This window comes from Sorex fumeus, unplaced genomic scaffold, assembly GCF_029834395.1.
Source record: "Sorex fumeus unplaced genomic scaffold, SorFum_2.1 ptg000128l, whole genome shotgun sequence".
Taxonomy (NCBI): domain Eukaryota; kingdom Metazoa; phylum Chordata; class Mammalia; order Eulipotyphla; family Soricidae; genus Sorex; species Sorex fumeus.
The window spans coordinates 20,448,357-20,472,166 of record NW_026606185.1 but is presented as its reverse complement, the minus strand read 5'-3'; the positions used below and the strand labels follow the sequence as shown (position 1 = coordinate 20,472,166).

General features: G+C 38.2%; 1 long non-coding RNA gene across 2 annotated transcripts in view; it reads right to left on the bottom strand.

The window, feature by feature from the left end:
* Positions 1-8,637, bottom strand: part of LOC130045427 (uncharacterized) — a 327,462-nt gene extending 318,825 nt beyond the window's left edge. The window contains exon 1 of one of the 2 annotated variants that reach the window (XR_008795538.1): positions 8,572-8,637. This is a non-coding gene — a long non-coding RNA (uncharacterized LOC130045427). Of the gene's footprint in view, positions 1-7,992; positions 8,225-8,571 lie in introns of those variants that run through there. The other variant, XR_008795539.1, reaches the window with a different exon arrangement.
* Positions 8,638-23,810: the final 15,173 nt, after the last annotated feature.

Genomic DNA, 23,810 nt, shown 5'->3' with positions numbered 1-23,810 from the left:
CTCCAGCCACAAGGGGAAGATGTCTGAAGACAATACTCTGGCAGTATCAACAGGATGTACAATGACATATATTCTGGGAAGGATTTACAAATATCTGTAATACTCATTAATGTTTATGGTATAACTGAAATACTTCACAACATTATATTTAATGAGAAAGAACAGTTATCAGTGGCACTTGGTAAAAGAAGAAAATGTTCAAATATTATTGAAAATATTTCAATAATATTTGAAAATATTATTGAATATATTGAATATTCAAAATATTTCAAGTCTATTTTTTTCATTCCCATTTCTCTAGACTTTGTTCTCAGAATGTATTGCTCAGTTAGTGCCACAGCTCCTACTGCTTCTCTCTGTGCCAATATAAAAGCAGATTGATTCACTTTTGTTTGTCCAAGAGGCCACTTTTTCATACCACTGTCTATTCAAATCCTCCCAGCTCCAAATAATTCTAAATATGCTTGGATTCCTCTAAGAATGGCAATTATTCAAAAGATAGGAAATGAGTGTTAGTGAAGACATGGAGAGAAGGGAATCCTTATACACTGTTGGAAATAATGTCCGTGCAGACATTGTGAAAAGCTGCTTCTATCTCAAAAAATTAAAGATAAAATTCTATGAAATGTATAAAATTCTACAAAATCCATGCCACTTCTGTCTATTTTTTCAAATAAGTAAATTCTACGCTACTTCTAGGTATTTACTCAAAAAATATGACACATTCATGTGGAGAGATAAATGGACCTCTTGCTTATTGAAACATTATTTCAAAAGTCAAGAACTGGAAATAACCTAAGTTTCCACTGAGTGATGAATGGATAAGGATGTAATATATGGAACTGAAGATATAGAACAGTGGGTAGGGTCCTTGTCTGATATAAGACCAACTTGATTTGATATCCAGCATTACACCTGGACCCCTGAGCACAGTCAGGAATGATCCCGGAGTGCAGAACCATGAATAAGCCCTGAGCATCACTGTGTATGGCCCCCAAACCAATACCCCCCAAAAGAAGATGTGGCATAAAGTCATAAGGTAAGATAAAATCTTGTCATCTGCTTGATCATGAACAGATCTAGAGTTTATTATGCTAAGTGAAGCAAATCAGGTGTAGAAAGACCAACACCAGATAAGTTCCCTAATGTAACCCACAAAGAAAACAACCAAATGAACTGAATAAAACAAAATTAATCTCTTGAACTAAAAGGCAAATTAGAAGTAACCAGGAGGAAAAGGAGAAGGCTGGAAGCTGGGGCAACAATCAAGATCAAGGGAATGTATTGATTTTCAACAATACACACTAGACATAGATATAATGTTGTATGGTTATATGAGTTAGTAAAAAAATTAGTAACATTTTTGTAAAACCATTAAAACCCTCAACAGAATATCTCTATCCTATTCAATCAAACTCATCTCCAAGTCTAATGAAAACTCACCAGAGGATGCAGGGAAGAGAAACATATCCATGAACCAGGAATATGCTATGCCAAGTTGGTTCAGCTGCAAGTCTCAGAAAATGTTTTGCCTTACCTTAGAAGTTTTCCCTGTATTCCTGCTATAACACATTCTTACCAATTATTTCCAGTATGTTTTTCTTATCCTTTAGATTAAAAATTTCCAACAGATTTGAACTGCACTTGTACTTTGATGTTCTCCATACTAACACATACACAAGAGAAAATTTTTCTGGCTTAAAAAGCAAACTTGAAAAGGCTACATATATGAGGAATGTTTGATGTTTATTATCTAGATACCTTAGGATTTTTATCAAAGTGAAATATTTTACATTATCAATGAAGGCAAGTTTTAAGAGCTATAATCTCAAGTTCTGAAAAATAGAGGATATGTTCACATGCAGACAATCTCATTTTTGTAGGCTGAACAACAGATCGAACAGTTAAAGCAAGGTCCCAATTCACAAAGTTGTGGTCCATTATCTCACCATAGCATTCAAGATTATAATAATCACTAAATTGACTAGATTACATGGCTGGCCAAAAACCAGTTTTAAAGCAAAACAACAGAGGCTAGAGAGAAGGTTTTATTCCAGGTATCCAATATGATCCCCCAAGCACCACCAGGAGTGATTCCTCAGTGCAGAGTCAGGAGTAACCCTTGAGCATTTGCCAAAAAACAAAATTAATTGAAATAAAAGAACGAAAAAATCTCAGAGATATACCTATAGGCCTGAAATTTCTATATCCTTTTCAAAAAGAACAATTCCATGCAGATTGTAAGTATTTACAGAAAAATAAACCTCAAGTAAGATAATCCATTGTAATAACTTCTCTACCATCCAAATCTCATCCTGCTGTATTGATTTCTTTTCCCGATGATCTGATACAGTGCTTCAATCTCAATCCCCAGTGAACATTTGCATCCCCTCATGAGGCAAATCCTATACAGGACTTTGGCTCTGTTATCGCTTTATGCTTATGTTCTTACTGCACATAAAGGGAAAATGAAATACAAAACCGAGATATAAATAAGTATCCAATTTAGAGGAGGCACAAGAAGGAGAATTTCAACTCTATGGGGTACCAAGTCTTAAAAGCCAAAATAAATTTAAGATACAGGAAAGTAGGCTGGTTTAACTATTAATATGCTTATTTTTAGCAAGAATATGGAATAGTATGATGCTGTTTTGCTTTTCTTTAATCCTTATTTTATTTTGAACTCCCCTTTATTCACTAGACAACTGCAGGTTCCTTCAGTAAGAAACTTATCACTGCCATCATATGTTAATTATGCTGTTTGCCAGGTATTAGGAGAGAAAATCTAGCACTTAAGAATGCCAAGTTTGTGAAAGCTTGAGAGTCCATGCAAAAGTCATATAATACTGTCCTCAATGATCCTTACATAGTTGCAGTACAAATCAGCATTCAACTCATCACATTCCTTCAGTCACTCAGCCAGTATTCATTAAACCCTTTGTAAGGTCCAGTTGTATTTGGTGAACATCCTATATTCAGATTTTGATCTTCTAGAATACACAACTCAGTTCTGTGGGGAGACAGATTGGATCATTACAAAAGTCAACACATCATTATTTACTGTAAAACCACTGTGAAAAAAAAGTATAAAGTACTAAAACTGCATTCAGCTAGAGAGTTTTGCTGACTAAATGACTTTCAATTGAAATCTGGAGAAGATGAGATAGTGTAAAAAAATCACTCTGAATGTGGGGAGATATTTTTTATCCTATTCATAGAAGCTATAGAGTTAAGTGAGTCTCATCTGAACTGCTTAGGCAAGGTTTCACATAATAAATTGTGTCACTGCTTCCAGTTTCCCCAGCTGCCCTCCCCAGCTCTAAATCGGAAAGAGCATCCCCGTTTGAAAGAATAAAAGATTACTTTCTTTTGGATTCACGTCTGGGAGAACTTTGAAGCAGCTGACGGTGCCTTGCCTTTTTGCTAGAGTAGTAAGATGAATCATATCAAAGAACAGTTGTTTGCAAAGTCTGAGACAAGATCAAAATGCCATTTTCCTCTGAAACTGGAGCGTGTGTTTTGTAAAGACATCTCAGTGATATCTAGCAGGGAAATTTGTAGTCCGGAAATAGACTTCATACTGAGTTTCCACTGAGACTGAAACCAAAAAAGAAAGGGTCTCCAGGGAAAGGGTATAATCATGAGGTAAGAATGAGGGTTAATGCGAGTTCTCTTATCATACACTCATAAATGTTCTCTAGTAGCAGAATTAAAAGGGAAGTTACTCTAGCAGATGTTTTCAAATTAGCCAAAACCATGTCATAGAGTAAAGCAGCAAGCTGGAACTATGCCCAGATAGAGAGAGAGGAGAGAGAAAGAGAGAGAGAAAGAGAGAGAGAGAGAGAGAGAGAGAGAGAGAGAGAGAGAGAGAGAGAGAGAGAGACCTTCCCATAAGCCGCCTGAGGGAGCCAGTTAATGTCTCAGCCTTTCTGGTATAGATGGAGATGTCTAAACTAGGGAGATAAGCAAGTGCCAATCCGGCCCTCCTCTCCCAATTGCTTGTCCAAGACTAAACAAGGTCACCATCATTTCAAATACTAAGAAAACCTGGCAAGGTTGGATAGCTTAAACACTGCCAAAATACACTTCCTTTTGTGTTGTGGCTTACAAGTCTGACCCAAAAATCATTGAGAGAAGGAATAGCTAAGCATTGTCAATGATCACAGATAAGCAAATGATGATAAATGACTACAAAAAATAAGCAGTTCAGTTTAGGTCAAAATACATGTTGATGAGAATTTGCATTTTCACAGTAAAGCAACGGCCTTAATATCTGGTGTACAACAAACCCAAATGGAGCAAAGCATCCCAGCTATCCTGGATCTCATGTCAACAAGAAAAGGCCCAGGAATCTGAGCCAAATATCTATGTGTATGCATTCAGAGGAACCTGGGGGTGCAAAGTCCTCCAAAGTAGATGTCAGTTATTTTCTAGTAATCAGTAACTTCTACACAAAAAAAGGAAATTCCAACAAGAAAAAAGAAAACTTAATGAAGGAAGAAGATACCTCCCACTTATCACCCTATTTTACTTTTCTGGCTCTTACAGTTTACTACATTAAAGGATGTAAAATTGCTGAATCAAGAGTCTCTATGGAATACCAAGACTTTGTGTACTTGCCAATTTTTGTGCAATTAGAGTGATGAAGAGAAGACCTCAAAGAGAGATTGCATATCTTTTTAACCTCTCTATCAACACCCCATTTTTCTTATTCTCAACCACATTTTGCTTTGCAGATTTGTGAGTTGTAAGGTTACAGAACAACTAGCAACACTTGCTCTATATGGAGCAAGTCTATATAAACAGTTAATGCTTTATTTAGTAAAGGCACATGTCATATTATGCAACATTAATGACAAAATATAGTTTATCTATGTGGCACATGATATACACAATTCTTATTTGCATAAGCCAAATAGTCATGAATTGGGGGGAAAAGGAACTAATACTTGGCATCTCATAGAATAATCAGGCTGCATAATAAACTACAGTGAATAAATAAAGATCATTATTAAATCCTCCTCTGTTGGGGCCAGAGAGATAGTACAGGGAGCAAGGTGCTTGACTTGTACACGGCTGACCCTAATTCAATCCCCAGCACATCAAATGCTCCCCAAACCACAGACAGGCTAGTCCCTGAGCACCACTGGCTATGACCCCAAGACAAAATAAATAAATACTCTCTGTATTTATTTAATAATAAATATTTATTTATTTAATAATAATAAATATTTATAAATAAATATTCTCTGTTGTATAAGAGTATTTCAGAGCTTCCTAGGAACAACAACTACTGTAATTCCTGATAGGCCATATTTCACCTTTACCAAGCAATAATGGGAATCAGCCTTAAAAGGCCTCAAAATAAAAAGAAGAAAGTTACCTGGAGACCATTAAAGTAATTCAACTTTCTTCCCAAAAGCCGAATTATGAGTTCTTAGAATCTCTCAGCAATAGATGAGCTAACACACACTACGGGATGCTTTTGAACTTGTAAGTGTCTTGACAGCACACATATTTTCACAAAGCGAGGAAAAAGCTGCTGGTGTTTGCACTACTTTAAAATAAAAATGTACTAAGAGAACAGCACACCACAGACATAGACTTGAAGTATGGGAGGTGAGGATTGGAGAAAAGTGTTTAGATTTTTCAAGAGTCCTTTTAGGCTTCCTGAGTTTAGTAGAGGAGTTATCAAACAAAAAGAGAAAAGTTATCAAACAAGAAAAAATAAAACTATGTTTTGTCATTACAACTACATTGTTTTTTAATTAAGAAATAAAGGCAAGAGTGGTTTCTATAGTGATGAATTCTTCATAAAGTCTCCAATTGAAGGCTTCCTATAAGAAAACATCCTTTTACAAAGTTGCTGTGATGAGAGATGGCATTATCTATGGAAATGATTGAAGATATCTGAATCTATAATGAATCCTCATTATAAAAATAGTACCATATTATTTACTATTTTGAACTTTTAAATGTAATCAATGTCAGAATGCTGAATTATCTGTTTTCATAAATAAGTTGCTATACAAAAAATTTGTTCTTTTTTTTAAGTTGTGGCTAAAATCATTACCATTCTATCTAATCTCTAAATGAGTAGTTAAAACTTTAATTCCCCTCTTCCGAGTTTTAATTTTTTATTAAAAAATAATCAATATACATGGCTATATGGAACAAAGACATCTTTAATAGAGTTTAAGTACACGCAATTTTTTTTCCAAGTTTGAATCAAAAGGACACTTAGAAGAATTTAGAGAATAGAACATTGCTTAGTTTTAGACTATTTTTTCTATATTAAGCTACTTAATATATTGAGAACTTTTTGCTTTCAATAATTGTTGATGTCATTTATCAAGGTTTACTACTAGAAGAACATTTTTTGTCGAAGAAGAAATTAAGAGATGCTAAACCAGGGGCTGAAGAGACAGTACTGTGGATTGCGTGTTTGTTTTCCCATGAGTGACACGGGTTCAAATCCCAGCACCCCACTAGTTCCCCACCAGGAGTGACTCCCTGAAGGAAGAACCAGGAGAAAATCCTAGATACTGCCAGGTGTGATCTCAAAATCCAAAAAAGAAATGCTAAACCTAAAAAAAGTTTCCCATGTGTAGTATTTATGGATTTATTAATTCCCCAAAAGCACAATTGCTCATTTGTGATTTTAAAAGTTTTATCGAGAAAAAAATTACTTCATAGTTTGTTAAAGAATCGGACAATTTAATCTGTCAGTATTCTGCCTGTAAATCTAAGGTAAAAAAAAATATTTTATTTGGCCAACTGGACTTAGCATATGATCCTTAGGAAGAGAGACAGAAAAAATGTTAGAGAATATTCTATATTTGCAAGTGCATCCAGATCTTTTCATGTGCACATAGTTAATATTTTATCATAACTGAGTTAGTACACTGAAAAACAAAGCCACAAAAATTTTGATCTGCAACTAAAAGTATTCCAAAGCAGTGATTTCAGGGCAGTAACTGAGTTAATAAGCCTAAAGGAAATTAATAACAAAGACACTGATAGCTGACTTTCCAGAATATTAATTTTGAGAACCAAGGGCAGTTTTTATAACCTAAATGCTTAAAGTTACTTATGTTTTATTCTTGGAGGCTTTATTATTTTTTTTAATCTTAAGTAAAGAAAATTTTTATCCTTTTAGCATTAGATAAATTAGGGTACTTGTACCATTTCTCAATTTCATGTCATTTCTATTTAACTTTGAGGAAGATTACTGCTCCATACGCAAATTTTCATACGCCAATAGAAAGTTGGACATTGTGCTATAAATAGCTTTCAAAGGGCAGTTAGCTTACTTTGTGGCCAAAATCATTTGCAAGATGCTGCAAGCAGTCTAAAATCGGTTTCCTTGGTCAAAATAGCCCTCATCCCAATGTATGACTTTGACAACTCAGGTGGCCCCATCACTGCTCGACAAAGCGATTCGCGAAGACTACAAAAGCCAAGGCTGCTCTCCCGAGATGGCTTTCACCGCTGCAATTCGATAACTTCATTTCAATCTCCTAACTTCCCGGGTTCTGCCAGGGCCAGTCGAGAGCCACCATCTCCACCCACCCCATCCCACCAACTCGACCTAGGCTCACAGCGTCAAGAGTGGACAGTACTGCCTGAGTCCCCAAAGAAATAGCCTCTCACCGGCCGCCCGGCCCAGGCCCTCTTGCAACCTCACACCCCTTTGCTCTGCTCCTCACCAGCCCGGATCTCAGAAAATTCCGCAGCACAAGCGGCCGGGAGCGAAGCGCGCCTGGCAGCCGCGGGCACAGCATCAGCGTGCCGGGCGAGGGGCCCCGCGCCCCCGGGCAGCCCCTTCTCACGGCCTCAATGCAGGGACTTCATCTCCACGCGGCCCTCCCAACGCCCATCCCGCAGCTGCAGCGACCGTCAATGAAAGTGCAATTTGTTCGCTCCCGGCCCCATGGAGGGGTCCCTGCTCCGGGGGTCGGTGCCAGCCCCCTCATTCAATTCGCTCCATACCGGGTCTCACTGCTGGCCACGGGAGTCGCCGGCGGGCGCAGAACGACACTCCGGTGACCTCCCCCTTGGCCCCGGTCCTGGTGCGTGTGTGTCTCTGTCTCTATCTTGGTGTCTCCGCGTCTCCCTTTGTGTCTCTGCTTCTCCGGCTGTTTCTTTTTGCGCGCGCGCCACCACACACGCACACACACACGCACACACATGCATACACACCCCGGACGAAGCTCTCTAGCCACCAAAATGTCACCTCAAAAACAAGTGCAACAACTTGCTTCGCCAACGACCCAGCAGTCGGAGGCGAGATCCCCTCCGTGGCAGCCCCCGCCTCCCCTGCAAGGTGCATTCAGGGTTGAGGTGCAGGGGGCGTGTGAAATTGGCCGGGATGACGGGTAGCGGGGTTCGGCTCCCCTCCCCCATCCCGGACCCTGGCGCAATTGAAAATCCGTGCCCCCCCCCCCCGCCCCTAGGGAGGAGCCGCGACCACCGCCGGCCCAAGAGGCGCGCCCACGGCCCTGGGTTCCCGGGGTGCCCCGGGGACGGGGTGGCAGCAGCCCCCCGCGTGCGCCCCTAGCCCCGCGTTACCTGGCCCGCAGTCCGGCCTCGCTCCGGGCGTCGCTCCGTCGGTCCCGCGAGCCTCAGAGTGGGGGGGCGACGAGGGGGGGGGGACCCCGCTGCGAAGTGCGGGCAGGGAGCCGAGAAGCCGCCGCGGCGGCCGCTGGGGCGGCGAGGCTGGGCCGGCCACCCGCCCGGGTGCAGGTTAAGGCGCGGGGAGGAGGAGCCCGGCGGCCCCCGCCCCACCCCCGCGCCCGCAGCCAACCGCGCGCAGCTCCCGGCCTCTCCCCGCACGTGCGCCCGCGCCCCCGGCCTGCGGGCTGGGCCGTGGGCGGCAGCTGCACCGCCGGGGCCCGAGCGCCGAGCCCCGCATCCCGGGATGCAGCCGGAGGCGGCCGGCTGCGGTGGGCGTGCCCCGGCCGTTCCCAGGCGCAGCTCCGCCGCCCCGGCTGCCAGCCCGGCTCCAACCGCGTCTCAAAGAGGGGAGACGGGAACTTCCAACAGTTCCTCTAGCGGGAGAGCAAGCGGGCGGCCGCCGCCGAGGGGCGCAGCAGGCTGGTCGACCCATCTCCAGCCCCTACTTGGATTGTTAAGAAGCAGTCTCCCGGGGAGAGAATCCCCGACTCACCAGGACCCACTTTCCAAGCCATCTTGGTTACTTTCGAGTGTTACTCCTCAGCGCCCCGGTCTCCCTGTCTTGACAAAGACCGGGCTGGAAGACTGAATTCGATGACAGAACATGTGTGTATGTGCATAGGGGGTTTTGTGTGCATGCAGGCATGTGTGTATGCGTGCATGTATATATGTATCCGGGCATGCATGTATTCTGCTTACCTACAGATAATTTAGAAACGTGCGTCCCATTTCCTCCTGTCCACTGACCTCAGGGAACTAACTCCTACCCAAGTGCATTTTGGAAGCCAGTCCCAGTCGCATAAACTAAAGGACCCACCGCATCTCTACGTGCTCTGAAAATAGGAAAAATCCACGTGACTTCAAAGTAAGAATAGAGATAAATGGTGTGAAGAGGTGAACTGAGATGTGGGTCAGAGAGAGAGAAAAAAGCCAGTCAAATTACAGAGAGTTGAGCTCCTGCTGTAGCTACTGAAATACAAGTGTTCTGGATGATAATCGTTAAGATAATCAGGGTTAATCATCATATTCCTGTTGCCTTCTACTCAAAAAAGAATGTGTATTTGAATGGAGAATGCTCTTTGTTCTATAGCTCTCAGACAGAACATTATGCCCAAAAAAGTATACAATCTTCTTTATGTAATTGTATCTATAAAGTTAGAGCATAAAATTTAGCATCTGCTTTGTGTGATAGCTAATTATAAATATTAATAGAAAATTCTTTTTAGAGAAAACACTTCTGAAAATGCAAAGAAGTGATAGACAGTTCCATAAAAATATGACTCAGATAAATAATCGCTTTTCTGCTACTTCACTGAGTGATTTTCCATTAAAAAGAAAAGAAATATTTAAACCGCGAAACATTGAGAGGTAAATTCTCTCAGTATTAACTATCCCCATTGCCAACACTTTAACAAAGCTCTAAAAGATATTCTCAAACAATTCAAGTGACTATTTAGAACACCAACCTTCAGATAAGTTGCCACCAAAAGACAAGGCACAGTCATAAATAAAACTGCCTTATAACCTGAAAAAAAAAGAAATTACCTTGCCGTCCAGATTTGTAAATATATTTAAGCCATTGAATTTTTAATGAAGTGGAATTCAGGGGTCTGCTGATATTTTATTTTAGCCCAGCTGAAGTTATTTAAAACTTCTATTATTTTTCTTTGTTTGTTTGTTTGGGAGTGCTGGAAGTGCGCAGGGGTTCAGTTCTTACTCCTGGCTCTGCACTCAGGAATTATCACTCCTGGTGGCTTTCTGGTAGACCATATACGATGCCAGGGATCAAACCCCGAGCCCATGTCATCTGATTGCAAGGCCCCATTCACTCTACTATTCACTATACTGTGGTCCCTATTTAAGATTTATAACTTCAAGTATTATAAGAAATAAATTCATATTACTTAAAGCCACCAAAATTTTATTGATCTCTAACAATAACGATATGAATTTTATATAGAAAGATGCCTTACCCTTGATAATGCCCTGTCCCAAAAAGCACTTTATCTTAGTAGTCGGTGGCATGAGAATCACCTGGTATGAAAAATTTCTTTACAAGAAACACAGAAAGGTTCATATAATTCTGGGGAATAGAAAAGCACTTTAAATCACATAAGGTTCCTATATAGGAATTTTCATTTTCCTTATTAGATTACATTGTGATATTCTTCCTACATTACACATTACACCATCAGATAATTAAATGGGTCTATGAGAGAAGAAAAGACTTAAGGGGAACCTGAATGGTAAGTTTGACAGTTTGTTCAACATTAACAGCACTCTCATTCATTTTCATAGTTTTAAATACCATTTAAACTATGGTTTAGAGGGTCAGGGAGATAGTATAGTGGGTAGGGTTCTTGCCTTGCACACAAGTGACTATGGGTTTTTTTCCTGGTAACCCCCCCAACTCCCCATACTGTCCTCTGAGCCTGCTACAATTGATCTCAGAGTTCAAAGCCAGGAGCAAGCTCTGGACACCACCAGGTGTGGGTCAACAGATAAAAACTGTCACTGTCACTGTCCTCTCATTGTTCATCGATTTGCTCAAGCGGGCCCAGTAACATTGTGAGACTTGTTATTGTGTTTGGCGTATCGAATACATCACGGGTAGCTTGCCAGGCTTTGCTTTGCAGGCAAGATACTCTCAGTAGCTTGCGGCGCTCTCTGAGAGGGGTGGAGGAATCAAACTCGGGTCAGCCATGTTGGAACAGATAAAAATAAAAATAAATTTTTGAAAAATGATAGTTCAGCCTTTTACGTAGATTTCATAAAGATGTGCTGGGCAAACCCATCTGAAACTTCCATAGGTGCCCACATTTTAACAAGTTCCAGTTAAACACATCAGCTCCTAAACTTGCCTCTCACTCAGTTGTGTTTCTTTCCCTATTATTATAAGTATATTTATTGTGGTTTCTTCCCCTAGACACCAATACCATAAATCTCCAAGTTATTTTAGGCTTCTGCACTCCACAATCACTTATAAGCCATCACTTAGCTTTGCTGACTTTTACTATCTGAATTGATGTTAAATTGTTTCTGTATTTCTATCTTTGTCATGTATTCTTTTTTTGTTTGTTTGTTCATGATGTGGGAATTGTATTTCTTTCTTTTTTTATGAGACATCATGAGGTACAGTTGTAGACTTACAAATTTTTGTGCTTGGGTTTCAATTATACAATGATCAAATACCCATCCCTCCACCAGTGCCCATTTCCCACCACCACGGATCCCAGTATCCCTCCCACCCCCCATCCCCCTATCCCACCCTGCCTCTGTGGCAGGGAATTCCCTTTTGTTCTCTCTCTCTTATTGGGTGTTGTGGTTTGCAAAAGAGGCAATGGGTGACAATCATGTTAGGTCTATATTCTACTTTCAGCATTTGTCATGTATTCTTATCAATCTTTACCTTTCCACCTCTAAGTTATTTATCCACCCAATTTCTTTCTTTTCTCCCAGAATTGCCTCCTTTTTATTGCAGCAACAGTGGTCTTCTGAATATACAACTCTATCCATGTAACTACAATATTTATCTAAAGTTAGCGACTTAAAAAGTTATAAAGTTTAACTTCTTATAACGGCATGGAAGACTTTTCATAAATTTGTGTTTATTTCCTTCGCAGTCTCTGTTCCCCTGATATATATGCATTTGTATATATATATATATTCGATATATATACACTATGCTTCAGTAAATCAGGATGCTGCTTATATCATTCACATAACATACTCTGAAATATAGCCATTGCTTTCTCATCTATTCTGTCTTTAGAATGCCTTCTCTTTGCTTTTGATAGCTAAAATTTATTTATCTGTCAAAGTTTCCTTCAGTGTGTCTATGACTGAATCGTTAAGTTGAATTAAATATTCCAGTTCTCATTTTGCCTTGTCATTATATCAAATTTTTACCATATTATATTAAAATTTTCAGATTATCTGTGTTGTACTTTTGAGATAACTACCACCCTTTATATCCCTTATATGTATCATAGTAATTACCTCTTATTAAAAACATAACATTTGTGAGTTGGAAATAAGCTTATTTTTAAACATATTTTGAGATGTCTGTATACATCTTAATATAATTTAGCAGAAGCCTAGTGATGTAATATAACCTGTAGCCAAATTTTCACTCCCAGTTTTATTAAATGGAAAATTGTATTTTTCATACGAAACAAATACAAAAAGTACTGATAACATATGAAAGTAGTGTTTAGTTTTTCTTTTCAATAGTCAAACCAATAAATGTAAAGTGTTGTTACCAACAAATGCTTTTTAGTGAACACATTTGCTTTTAATTAATTTAAAATTCTATTCAAGATGCAAATGAGGAATGCAATTGATTTAGATTCTCCTTCAACCGCTCTTTTATATGTCATTCTTGTTTGCAGATTAATCTCTACACAATACCCCTTCATCTTATCTTCTCCCTCACACTCCCCTTTATATTTTACCCAGGGCTATGTGGCAATCTGGCTTTGTTCTTATAAAGGTAGTCTAATTATGCCTACAATAAAAAGTTCCTTTGTATTTCCTATTCCCTTGACCTAAAATTAGAATTATATGCTATGAATAACAGAATTCAAGAGTCCATTAGACTTCCATGGCATTGTATTCTCCTTATTTTTCTTCTAGTTCTCTATTCCTAATTCTCTTATCTCACTTAGACTGCAGTTATTGTGTCTTCAAGGTGGTTGCTGACCTCATTGGTGAGAATACTGTATGAAGAGAAGGGGTCCTTGGTTTATGAATCTCAGCAATATCTATAGAGCGATAACACAGAGGGTAGGGCATTTGCCTTGCATGCAGCTGACATGGCCGACCCAAGTTTCATTCTTCTGCCTCTCTCAGAGAGCCCAGCAAGCTACCCGTGACATATTTGATAGGCCAAACACAGTAACAAGTCTCACAATGTTACTGGGCCCACTCAAGCAAGTCGAACAAGGGGAGGACAGTGACAGTGACAGTGATCTATAGTAAAGTAGTAAAAGCCTAATGTTAGAGGTTGGAGGAAGCCAAAGTGCTATGAATTCCCAGAAAGTTATAGAATGAAAATGTTTTAAAAGACAGCGCTGTTGAACATTAAAGAGACAGGATGCAGAATGGGAAATGTCAGACAATCAACTCACAAGGAAGAGTCCTTTCACAACAGAGTTTTTTACCAGAACATCAAGTTGCACACTTAAATATATTATAATTTCATTACTCAATTTTAAGTCAATATAGCTGAAAAGTTCTTTTCTAAGAATTTAGTTTAGCAAGATATGTAGTCCTTCTAAGAAATTGCTTGTAATTATGTAGCATTTTTAATTTCTCCAGACATAAACACTCCTGACAGACTAGATTAAGTAAAATTGTTTACAAACAAATAACAAAATTAGAGTTTGACCTTTAATTAAACATGCAATCCACTAGTGAACTGAAATGCACTATTACATTGTTAAACTCAATATAGATTTGACTTTATACTTACTTTAATGATTTTATTCAACTGTAGTTCAGATTTAAAATATTCATGTAAAGTGTTATGTGTTCTTGATTTGTTGAAGGCTGCTATATTAAACACGTCCCTCATTAAAAAGAGTCTAGTTGAAAGAATGATTCACAAAGTGAAATGATATGAAAGTAGCAAATATCAGTAACGTAAGCAGCAATATGATTACACACTTGTGTAAAATTTATTATTTTTTTTGTTCAGCAGGCTTAGAAAGAAAACATTAACCCCCCTCCTTTTTAGTAAGAGTATGTGTATTTAATAAAAGTTTTCAGTAAATTTCTGGTGACTACATGAATGAATGTACTTAAGAATTCTGCATTTTAAGCACTGTTCATAGTAGCCAGAATCTGGAAACAATCCAAGTGCCTGAGAAAAAATGACTGGTTAAAGAAACATTGGTACATCTACACAATGGAATGCTATGCAGCTGTTAGAAAAGATGAAGTCATGAAATGTGCTTATAAGTGGATGGACATGGAAAGTATCATGCTGAGTAAAATGAGTCAGAAAGAGAGGAGCAGACATAGAATGACTGCACTCATTTGTGGAATATAAAGTACCATAGTATGAGAGTAACACCCAAGGACAGTAGAGACAAGGGACAGTGGGATTGCTCTATGGATGGAAGCCTGCTTCATGAGCTGGGGAAGAAGGCAGTTGGAATAGAGAAGGGGCCATTAAGTCAATGATGATTGGAGGAATCCCTTGGGACATGTATTTTTCTTTAGAATTGGTGGTAAGATGAGTGCTGAAAGTAGACAACCTAACATGGTGTCCTCTTGGTATCTATATTGCAAACCATAATGCCCAAAATATAGAGAGAGTAAAGAAGGAAATGCCTGCCACAGTCAGTGGGTGGGTTGGGGTAGGGTGGTGGGAGGGATGGGCGTTTGAACATTACATTACTGAAACTCAGTCATAAAAGCTTTGTAACTATCTCATGATGATTCAATAAAAAAATGGTTTGATTTGGTTTGATTTGATCAGGAGTGGGGTTTTGGACCACATTTGGCAGTGCTTATGGATTACTCCCAGAGCTTTGAGCAGCAGTACTCAGGGGACCACAAAGTGCCAATGTTACTTAGTGCCAGGGATCAAAGCAATGTCAGCCACATGCAAGGCAAGTGCATTAGCCCCTATACCATCTCCCATTCCTTAAAATAATTATTTTAAGCTGACAACTGGAACAGAAAATAGAGGTAGTGATAGGTTCTTTAATGTGGATGAAAAATAAACCATAATTCTAGAATTCTGTACAGGAAAAATTATCCTTCAAGAAACAATAATAAAGTTTTGCCTTATAATAAAATAAAACAATGAAAGCTTATGACCAATTCTAAATAAAATACATGTCTGCTTCAGTTAAAACTAAAATTATCGTGAAAGTTCTGAAATGCAAATGGAGAATGGTTCTGATTTCAGTGAACCTCAGATATTTTTAAAATAATAATAAAGACATTGTAGGCATTAAAATGCAGACTACAAGACTAGACATTAATGAATTATAATATTTTGGGGGAACTTATGAATTGTTTAAGCCTTTTATGTTCTGGGTATATTTCAAAAGTTTTATAAAGACTGATAAACATTGCATGCTATTTAGCTAATTATGTATATCTTGGTAATAAATAACTAAACAAACTATATTTTCAAAGTAGTCAAATATAAAAATAAAGATCCAATGAGGAAAATAAGTCATTACTTATTTTTAGGTATTTACTAAATATTTAAGTATTTATTAAGTACCAGACCATGTAGGAATTCTCAACAAATTAGTGGTAACCACAAAAAACAATGCAGTTAAATTAGAAAACAAAACTATCACCACAATAACCAAATTAAATATATGTTTAAAGGATAATTACAATCTGAACACATGAAAGACTTTTTTTATATAATTCACATTAATTGATGATTTAAACATTTTAAAATTAGGAATAGAAGAGTAATCTTAGCACAACAAACTCCTATCAAACATTAGCATAAACATGTGAGGTTAGAAATATTTCCTTTAAAGTTCAGAACCGGGGTTAGAATGATAGTACAGCAGATAGGATTTGCCTTGCGCGAGGCTGACTTGCATTCCGTCCTCGGCATCCCATGTGGTTCCCTGGGCACAGCTAAAAGTAATTTCTGAATGTTGAGCCAGGAGTAACTCATGAGCATCGCCAGGTGTGATGCTAAAAGCCAAAAATAAAAATTAAAAAATGAATAAAGTTCAGAACCAGCCGAGCATGTACATCTTTCCCATTTATGTTCATAGCATAACTAAAGAGATTCTACATTGTGCAGTAGAACAAGAAAATAAAATACAAAAGAATTGAAAAATAAAAATCTGAGCTGTGATTTTAACAAAAATGAGAATCTACTATCAAGTATATCATACAGTAGCCTGTAGCACTGTCCTCCCATTGTTCATCGATTTTGCTGGAGCGGGCCCAGTAATGTCTCCATTGTGAGACTTGCTGTTACTGTGTTTGGCATATTGAATACATCATGGGTAGCTTGCCAGGCTTTGCCATCTGGGCAAGATACTCTTGGTAGCTTGCCCAGCTCTCCAAGAGGGGCGGAGGAATCAAACCTGGGTCAGCCAGGTTGGCCTCATGCAAACCAAATGCCCTACCCACTGTGATATTGCTCCAGCCCATATTATACGTTAGAATCCAAAAATAAATTAAATAAACATTTTAAAAAATTCTGCACTAGAGAGACTCATTATAATTCTCTTGGAAGAGACCATAAAGTGACTCACATACCGCCGGACCCCATGCCAGGCTTTTTCATTCAGGACACCCAAGAAGGGGAAGGGCGAGGCCTCTCCCCACCTGAAGAGACCCAGCCCTGGCAGCAGAAAACCTCCAGAACTCAGCCACCACCATGCTCACAGCTGCTCTCCAAACACTTGGGCTGAGCCCCACCCAAGAGTGAATTTACTCCTGGACATCTCGTACCTCACACCACTCATTTTCCAAGAGTAGTGCACTGCATTTGATGGGGTTTAAAGTAGAAGGCAACCAATCTTAGAGGGAAATATATTTTATACATATATATGTAGAGAGAGAGAAAGATCTATATCTCTCTATATATAATCATACAAGGCTCGATCTTTAATAACATGTTAGTGATCTCTTATACTAGGGCTTAATGGCCCCTGGGTGAAATGAAACAATCTTCAAATACTTTCCTCTTTTTGGAGCTTTTTCACCTGTGTTTTATTTATAACAAAATAAATTATTTCGGTTCTGCTTTGGGGCAAGGGTTGGGGTTTGGGATGGAAACATCTGATAAATGGTGGTTGGAAGGTGTAATGGTGGTGGGATTGGTGTTCAAATATCAAATGTAATCAAATATTGTGAACTATTTTATAAAAATAAAATAAAGTTTCTGTACTATAAAAAATCTGCACTAGAAACAGAAATGAATTAAATAATTATTCAAAATGCATAGTCTGTGCTTGCATTCAGGAAATGGTAATTGATGATGATATTCATAATAAATATGATTGTTATGTATAAGCTTTAGAGTGATAACACATCAAATAAATTGTTCTATTGTAGCAATCTAAAATCTGAAACAGAGCCCTAACAGTCTCTTCACAACAGCTAAACATAATAAGACTGTATTCTAACGTTCATTTGAGTATTAACCAATTTGATCTTCATTTACACAGACTGTGTCTGCCCCTCTCGGAGAGCCCAGCAAGCTACCAGTGGTATCTAACCCACACGGCAAAGCCTGGCAAGCTCCCTGTGACGTATTTGACACGACAAACACAGTAACAAGAAGTCTCACAATGGAGACGTTACTGGACCTGCTGTTGCAAATCGATGAACAATGGGAGGACAGTGCTACAGTGCTACAGAGGTAGAAATATATGCTTTTTATTCACCAAAATTTCATTTTCACTTCCTCCTGACAACAGAGCTAGCCTGACTTTAAAAAACTACCTTAAATTTATAGCCATATTAAGATAATGTAGGTATAAATGATGAATACTATTCTCAAGCTTGGAACATAGAAATATTTTACAATGCCATGCACTACTCTGAATGAACATAGTTAGTACTGAATTGAAAATGGCAAAGATTCCAAACAGATACCCCTACCATATACCCCGCCTTACTATCACTATATTTTAGGATATATCAGCAGAGAGCTAATGTTTACCTAATACAGAAAAAATGGAGTGTCTATTGTGTATTCAATTTTTCCAATGCAAAACTATGATTTTGAAACCCAAAGAGTTCTATTCTATGGTTGAAAATATAGATTTTGAGTAAATTAATTTTCCTGACAACCTCAAGGGGTAAATAAAAGAGTTAAAATTTTAACTTTAGTTTCTTTATCTCAGAGATATATATTTTCTCAACATATCCTCCTGAATTATTTAGTTGCCATAACAACTGGATGAGAAGGGTTTTATTTTATGATAATTTTATCAATAAATTAAAAAACACAGAAATTTTGACATTTGGAATCACAAACAAGTAAACTATTAAAGTCTGAGACAAAATTTTACAAAACCAGATAAATATAAGGCATTTCTTTTGTAGACAAAATTAACCTTAGGTTATACTTACTTTTTTAAAAAATAATTTTATTTATTGATTCACCATGAGAGCAGTTACAAAGCTTTCAGGTTTAAGTCTCGGTCATACAATGAAACACCCGTACCTTCACCAGTGCTTATTCTCCACCACCAAAAACCTCAGTATACCCCCACTCCAAGCCCTCCCCCTACCTGTGGGGCAGATGATTTCCACATTACTCTCTCTCTACTTTGATTACATTCAATATTTTGACACCAGACCTACCATTATTATTTGGAATTTTACCACAACACTCAGATCTGCTGAAAAGGCAACAGTAGACAATTTTTTTTCTATTGCTGGTTATAAATAACATGATGTGGTGTGGCTGCAGTAGTGGCTGCGCAATTTGAAATTCTGAAATTTTAACACTTAAATCTGGAGGGATTTCTGCCAAAAGCAATTGGGTTCCAAGATTTGTTTCTGGGTCTCTGAGATCATGGCCGTTAAGCAGCTTGATCAGGGGCCATAGAGATCATTCGTGGGTGGCGACTTGGGGTCTGGTTGGGGTGGGGAGGAAAGGGCCAGATCCACCCCCATCACATGAGACCCTAAGTCTCTGCGGGCCCAAACCTGACTGTCCAAAGGCCTCTGGCAGATGGCGGCCACTGAACCACCACGGGCGAGCAGGCAGAGGGACAGCACCCTTTGCCCCCTGGTTTGGCCCGGTGCCAGTAACCTACTGCGCAGTCCGTACACATTTCTACCAGAATCTGCTGGGTTTCGAGATTTGTTTCTGAGTCTCTGGGATCATGGCCATTAAGCAGCTTGATCAGAAGCAGGAGAGGCCATTTGTGGGTGGCGACTCGGGGTCTTTTTGGGATGGGGAGGAAAGGTCTGGATCCACCCCCATCCCATGTGGCACCGCGTGTCTCATCACTGTGGGCCCAAACCTGACTGTCCAGTGGCCTCTGGAAGATGGTGGCTACAGGGCCATCAGGGGGGAATAGGCCAAGGCATGAAACCTATTCCCACCTGGTGTGGCCCCGGGGCCAGTAACTTACTGCAGGGACTGGATGCAGTTCTGCCAAAAGCCATTGGGTTTCGAGATTTGTTTCTGAGTCTTTGGGATCATGGCCGTTAAGCAGTTCGATCAAGAACCAGAGAGGCCATGCCTCCAATTATATAGCTGAGCCGGAGGTGGTTTGTGGGTATGTCTCTCACATACCTAACTTCTGGCCATTTACTTTCTTGGTAAACTTGGCCCCAAGTTTTTGGGGTCTGGCCAAAGGCATAGCAGAAATTTTGGGGTATCTGGAAGTCTGTAGGTGCCATCAGGCTGCTGATGCACTCGCCTCACAGGTACAGACTGACCCACTGGTGTCACCATACACCCAGGTTATACATACTTTTATCTGTATACTATGGTCTTAAAATGTGATTGATGTTTTTAATTGTTACCATGAGTTAGGAAGCATAATGGAAATTTTATTTGTGTCTCACAATGGAGACGTTACTGGTGCATGCTCAAGCAAATCGATGAACAATGGGAGGACAATGCTACAGTACTATACAATGTTAAAATTGGAAGAGAGATAAAATCTTTTCTTATTTACCAGCCTATTAAAATATAATGAATATACAATAAACAACACATGACACAATTGAGTATGTGTGTTGTATAGTATGAATGTAAACCCGTCATGAAACTATTACCATGATCAAGAAAACAAAAATTAGCCAATATTTTATTCATTCATCATTCATTTTCATTCATCATCCTGTTATTCGTCGATTGCCTCAAGCAGGCCCCTGTAACGTCTCTTTCATCCTAGCCCTGAGATTATATTCAAGGCTCTTTAGGAGAATGAGACCCATCATTGTTACTGGTATTTGGCATATTTGGTACGCCACGGGGAGTTTGCCAGACTCTGCCCTGTGGGCAGGCTACATTCGATAGCCAATATTTTATATTCCATTCAAATTGTTTCTCTGTCCCTGTTACCTTTTACCTAACCCATTTTTTCGTTGCAAACTCTGTTCTGCATCTTTTGATAATAGATTGTTTTATATGTTTTTTATTTTTGGTGGGGAGAAGAGAATGGAATTACTGAAAATGCACATTTCCCTCTCTGGTTTATTTCAGCGAGGGAAATACAATACAGGAATATACTCAATGTAAAATATAGGAGTCCTTCATGCTGACTGTAACAACAGTCCTGTTGATAGTGACAATTCTGCCCTACACATTGTGCAGTATTTTCTAACTACTTACTGTTAGTGGTTTATCCAGTACCATATTGACTTGGGGGTCCATTTTAAGGTATCACAAATGATCTTTTATTATATGTGTGAAAGTCTATAAATTAATTTCATTTAAGTTGGATAAATATGAAGAAGGCCTTATTTGGACATATGGCATATATTTAAGCTGCTATTTTGTATTCCAATATGTTTGAAATATTTTGCATTCAACCCATTAACATATGAAAATTCAGATATTTCTGCATCTTACCAATATTTTTTTCTGCTCAACTACAATACAAGAAATTTTATTGAAATTTCTTGTATTTAGGACTTGTATTTCTTGTATTTAGAAATTTAGGACTATTTATCTTAGAGAAACAATGGTTATAAAATGAATAGGCAAATTTCTTTTATTAGGGTGTTGGAATGATAATATAGTAGGTAGGGTGTTTGTTTTACATGTGGCTGACCTGAGTCTGAGCCCTGGCACCGCATAGTCATCTGAGCCTGTCAGTAGTGACCCTCGAGCACAGAGTCAGGAATAATTCCTGAAAACTCTGGATGTGACCACTTCCCCCTCAAAATCTGTATAATTATGCCAGAAAAATAATACAGGGGTTAAGGCACTTGCCTTACAAGCAGCTGATCCTGGTTCCATCCTTGGTGCCCTTAGTGGCACCTGGTATAAGCCATGAAAACAACTAGCTGTGATTCATCTTCTGCTCTAATACAATTTAATATTATTTGGTTTTTTGTGGACTGTGAACTTGATGATACATGGTGAAATATTTGCTTAAACTGAGATGTTAAGGTTTTATGCTTTTATCTAACAGCATATTTTTAAATTTAAGTCATTCATTTTGAATTTTTATATGTAGAATGAGAATCAAAGTTTATTTTTGCATTGAAGATATTTGATTATTTCAGCATCATTTCTTAAACATATAATCAATTCTCTCACCATCAAATTGCACTTATGTTTTTTCAAAAATATAATGAACCAAATATGGAATCTATTCATAAATTTTATATTGCTCAATGTATCTATCTTTAAAAATAATAATAATGATGATCATTTTCCCAAAAATAATATGCTATTTGGGTAACTTTATTTTTATTTAAATATTAGACTGTCAATTCTTGGGGGTAAAAGAGAGCCAGGATTAGAATCAGGATTTCTTTGAGTCTAAGGATCAATTTGGAAGAAGTGGAATCCTAACATAAACATCTTTCTAACAATATATTTCTCCATTTACTTAGGTATTTCTCTCAACAATGTTTTATACTTTTAAGCACATAGATCTTAAGGTCTATCTACTGTAATATTTATCTTAAAATTTTCTTTTTTATACTGTTATAATGGGACTAATGACTTCAACTTCTAATTAAAAATTGAAAGTATATGTGATTACTGGGCTGGAGAAATAGCACAGCGGGTAGGGTGTTTGCCTTGCATGTGGCCAACCTGGGTTTGATTCCTCCATCCCTCTCAGAGAGCTGGGCAAGCTACTGACAATAATTACTATTGTTCTCTGTATGTTTACCTATCTGGCAGATTTGCTAAACTCACAAGTTACTTTTATAAGCTTAATGCATGAACTTTTAAAATTTCATAGAATTTTTAAAATAGACAATAATAACATCTGTTATTGCTTTTCTACTTTCCCAACCTTGATGTCTTTTATTTCCTTTTCTTATCTCATGTCCTTTCTAGATATGACAGTACAATATTGATTACAAGTTGTGAGGGTGAGGATAGACATCTCTGAGGCATTTGAACATTTAGGAAGGAACCATTCATTTGTTCATCATTGTTTGTGATGTTAGGTGTAGTAGTTTCATAAATTATGTTTAACAGGTTGGATTATTTTTTTTATTTCTAAATTGCTCAGGATTTTTATCAATAGTAGATATTGTATTTTATAAAATGTTTTCTCAGAACTATTTTTCAGTCATTTTTGTTATTTTATACTTCCTCTACAGAGTGTCATTAAGTCATATTACATGGTTTCTGACTCTGATATTCTGTGATTGGAAAAATCAGTATAACTTGGCAGAAGCAACATTAGGAAAGCTGACAAAGTTATAAAAACTCCAGGGTCTTTGTCTTATTCGAGTGTAGTGAGACACAATGGCATTCAGATCATCTTACTTTTACCTCTATCAAGCAACCAAATAAGAGTTGTGGGCATCATGGATGCAGATGTATAATTGCTAGAAATCTGAACTAGAAGGGTGGAGCAGAGCTGCCTGTTTCACAGTAAAGTTAAGAGCAGTCCAGAAAGAAAGTGCAAGCTCAAGTGTAAATTCTATGGGGCGTGGACTACATTATCTATATATTTGTAGTTGTAGCTTCTAGGTACCAGCTCCTAAGAGGTACAAAATAATAATTTTGAAATGTACAAATGATTTCGTTAATATCTAAGTCCTATCTGATCATGTGCCATTTGAACTCTACAAGGGGGGTGGTATTGTTCCTTCAGCGTTTCATTTTGGCAGGCACTTTTAGAACATCTCTATACAAAAAGTATTGTGGCAGGTTCCAGTTGGGTGACATAGAAGTATAAGACTTAGTCTTTGTCCTAAAGGAATTTTAAATCTAGTGAGAGAATAAAAATAGAAACAGTTAATATACAACATAATTATATATATATGCAAAAATCCACAAAAGTATTGCTTGGGCAAGAAGTAGTAATTAAATTAGAGATGTGTCCTTCTGAGTGCAAGGTTGGTAATCTGTATGAGCTAGACTCTAGATAAATGTTGTTTATTGGAAATTTGGTAATTTTTATTTAATTAGTTCTGTGATAAATAGAGAAATTTTCCCCATGGAATGGATTTTGCTTAAAAAAGATTAATGA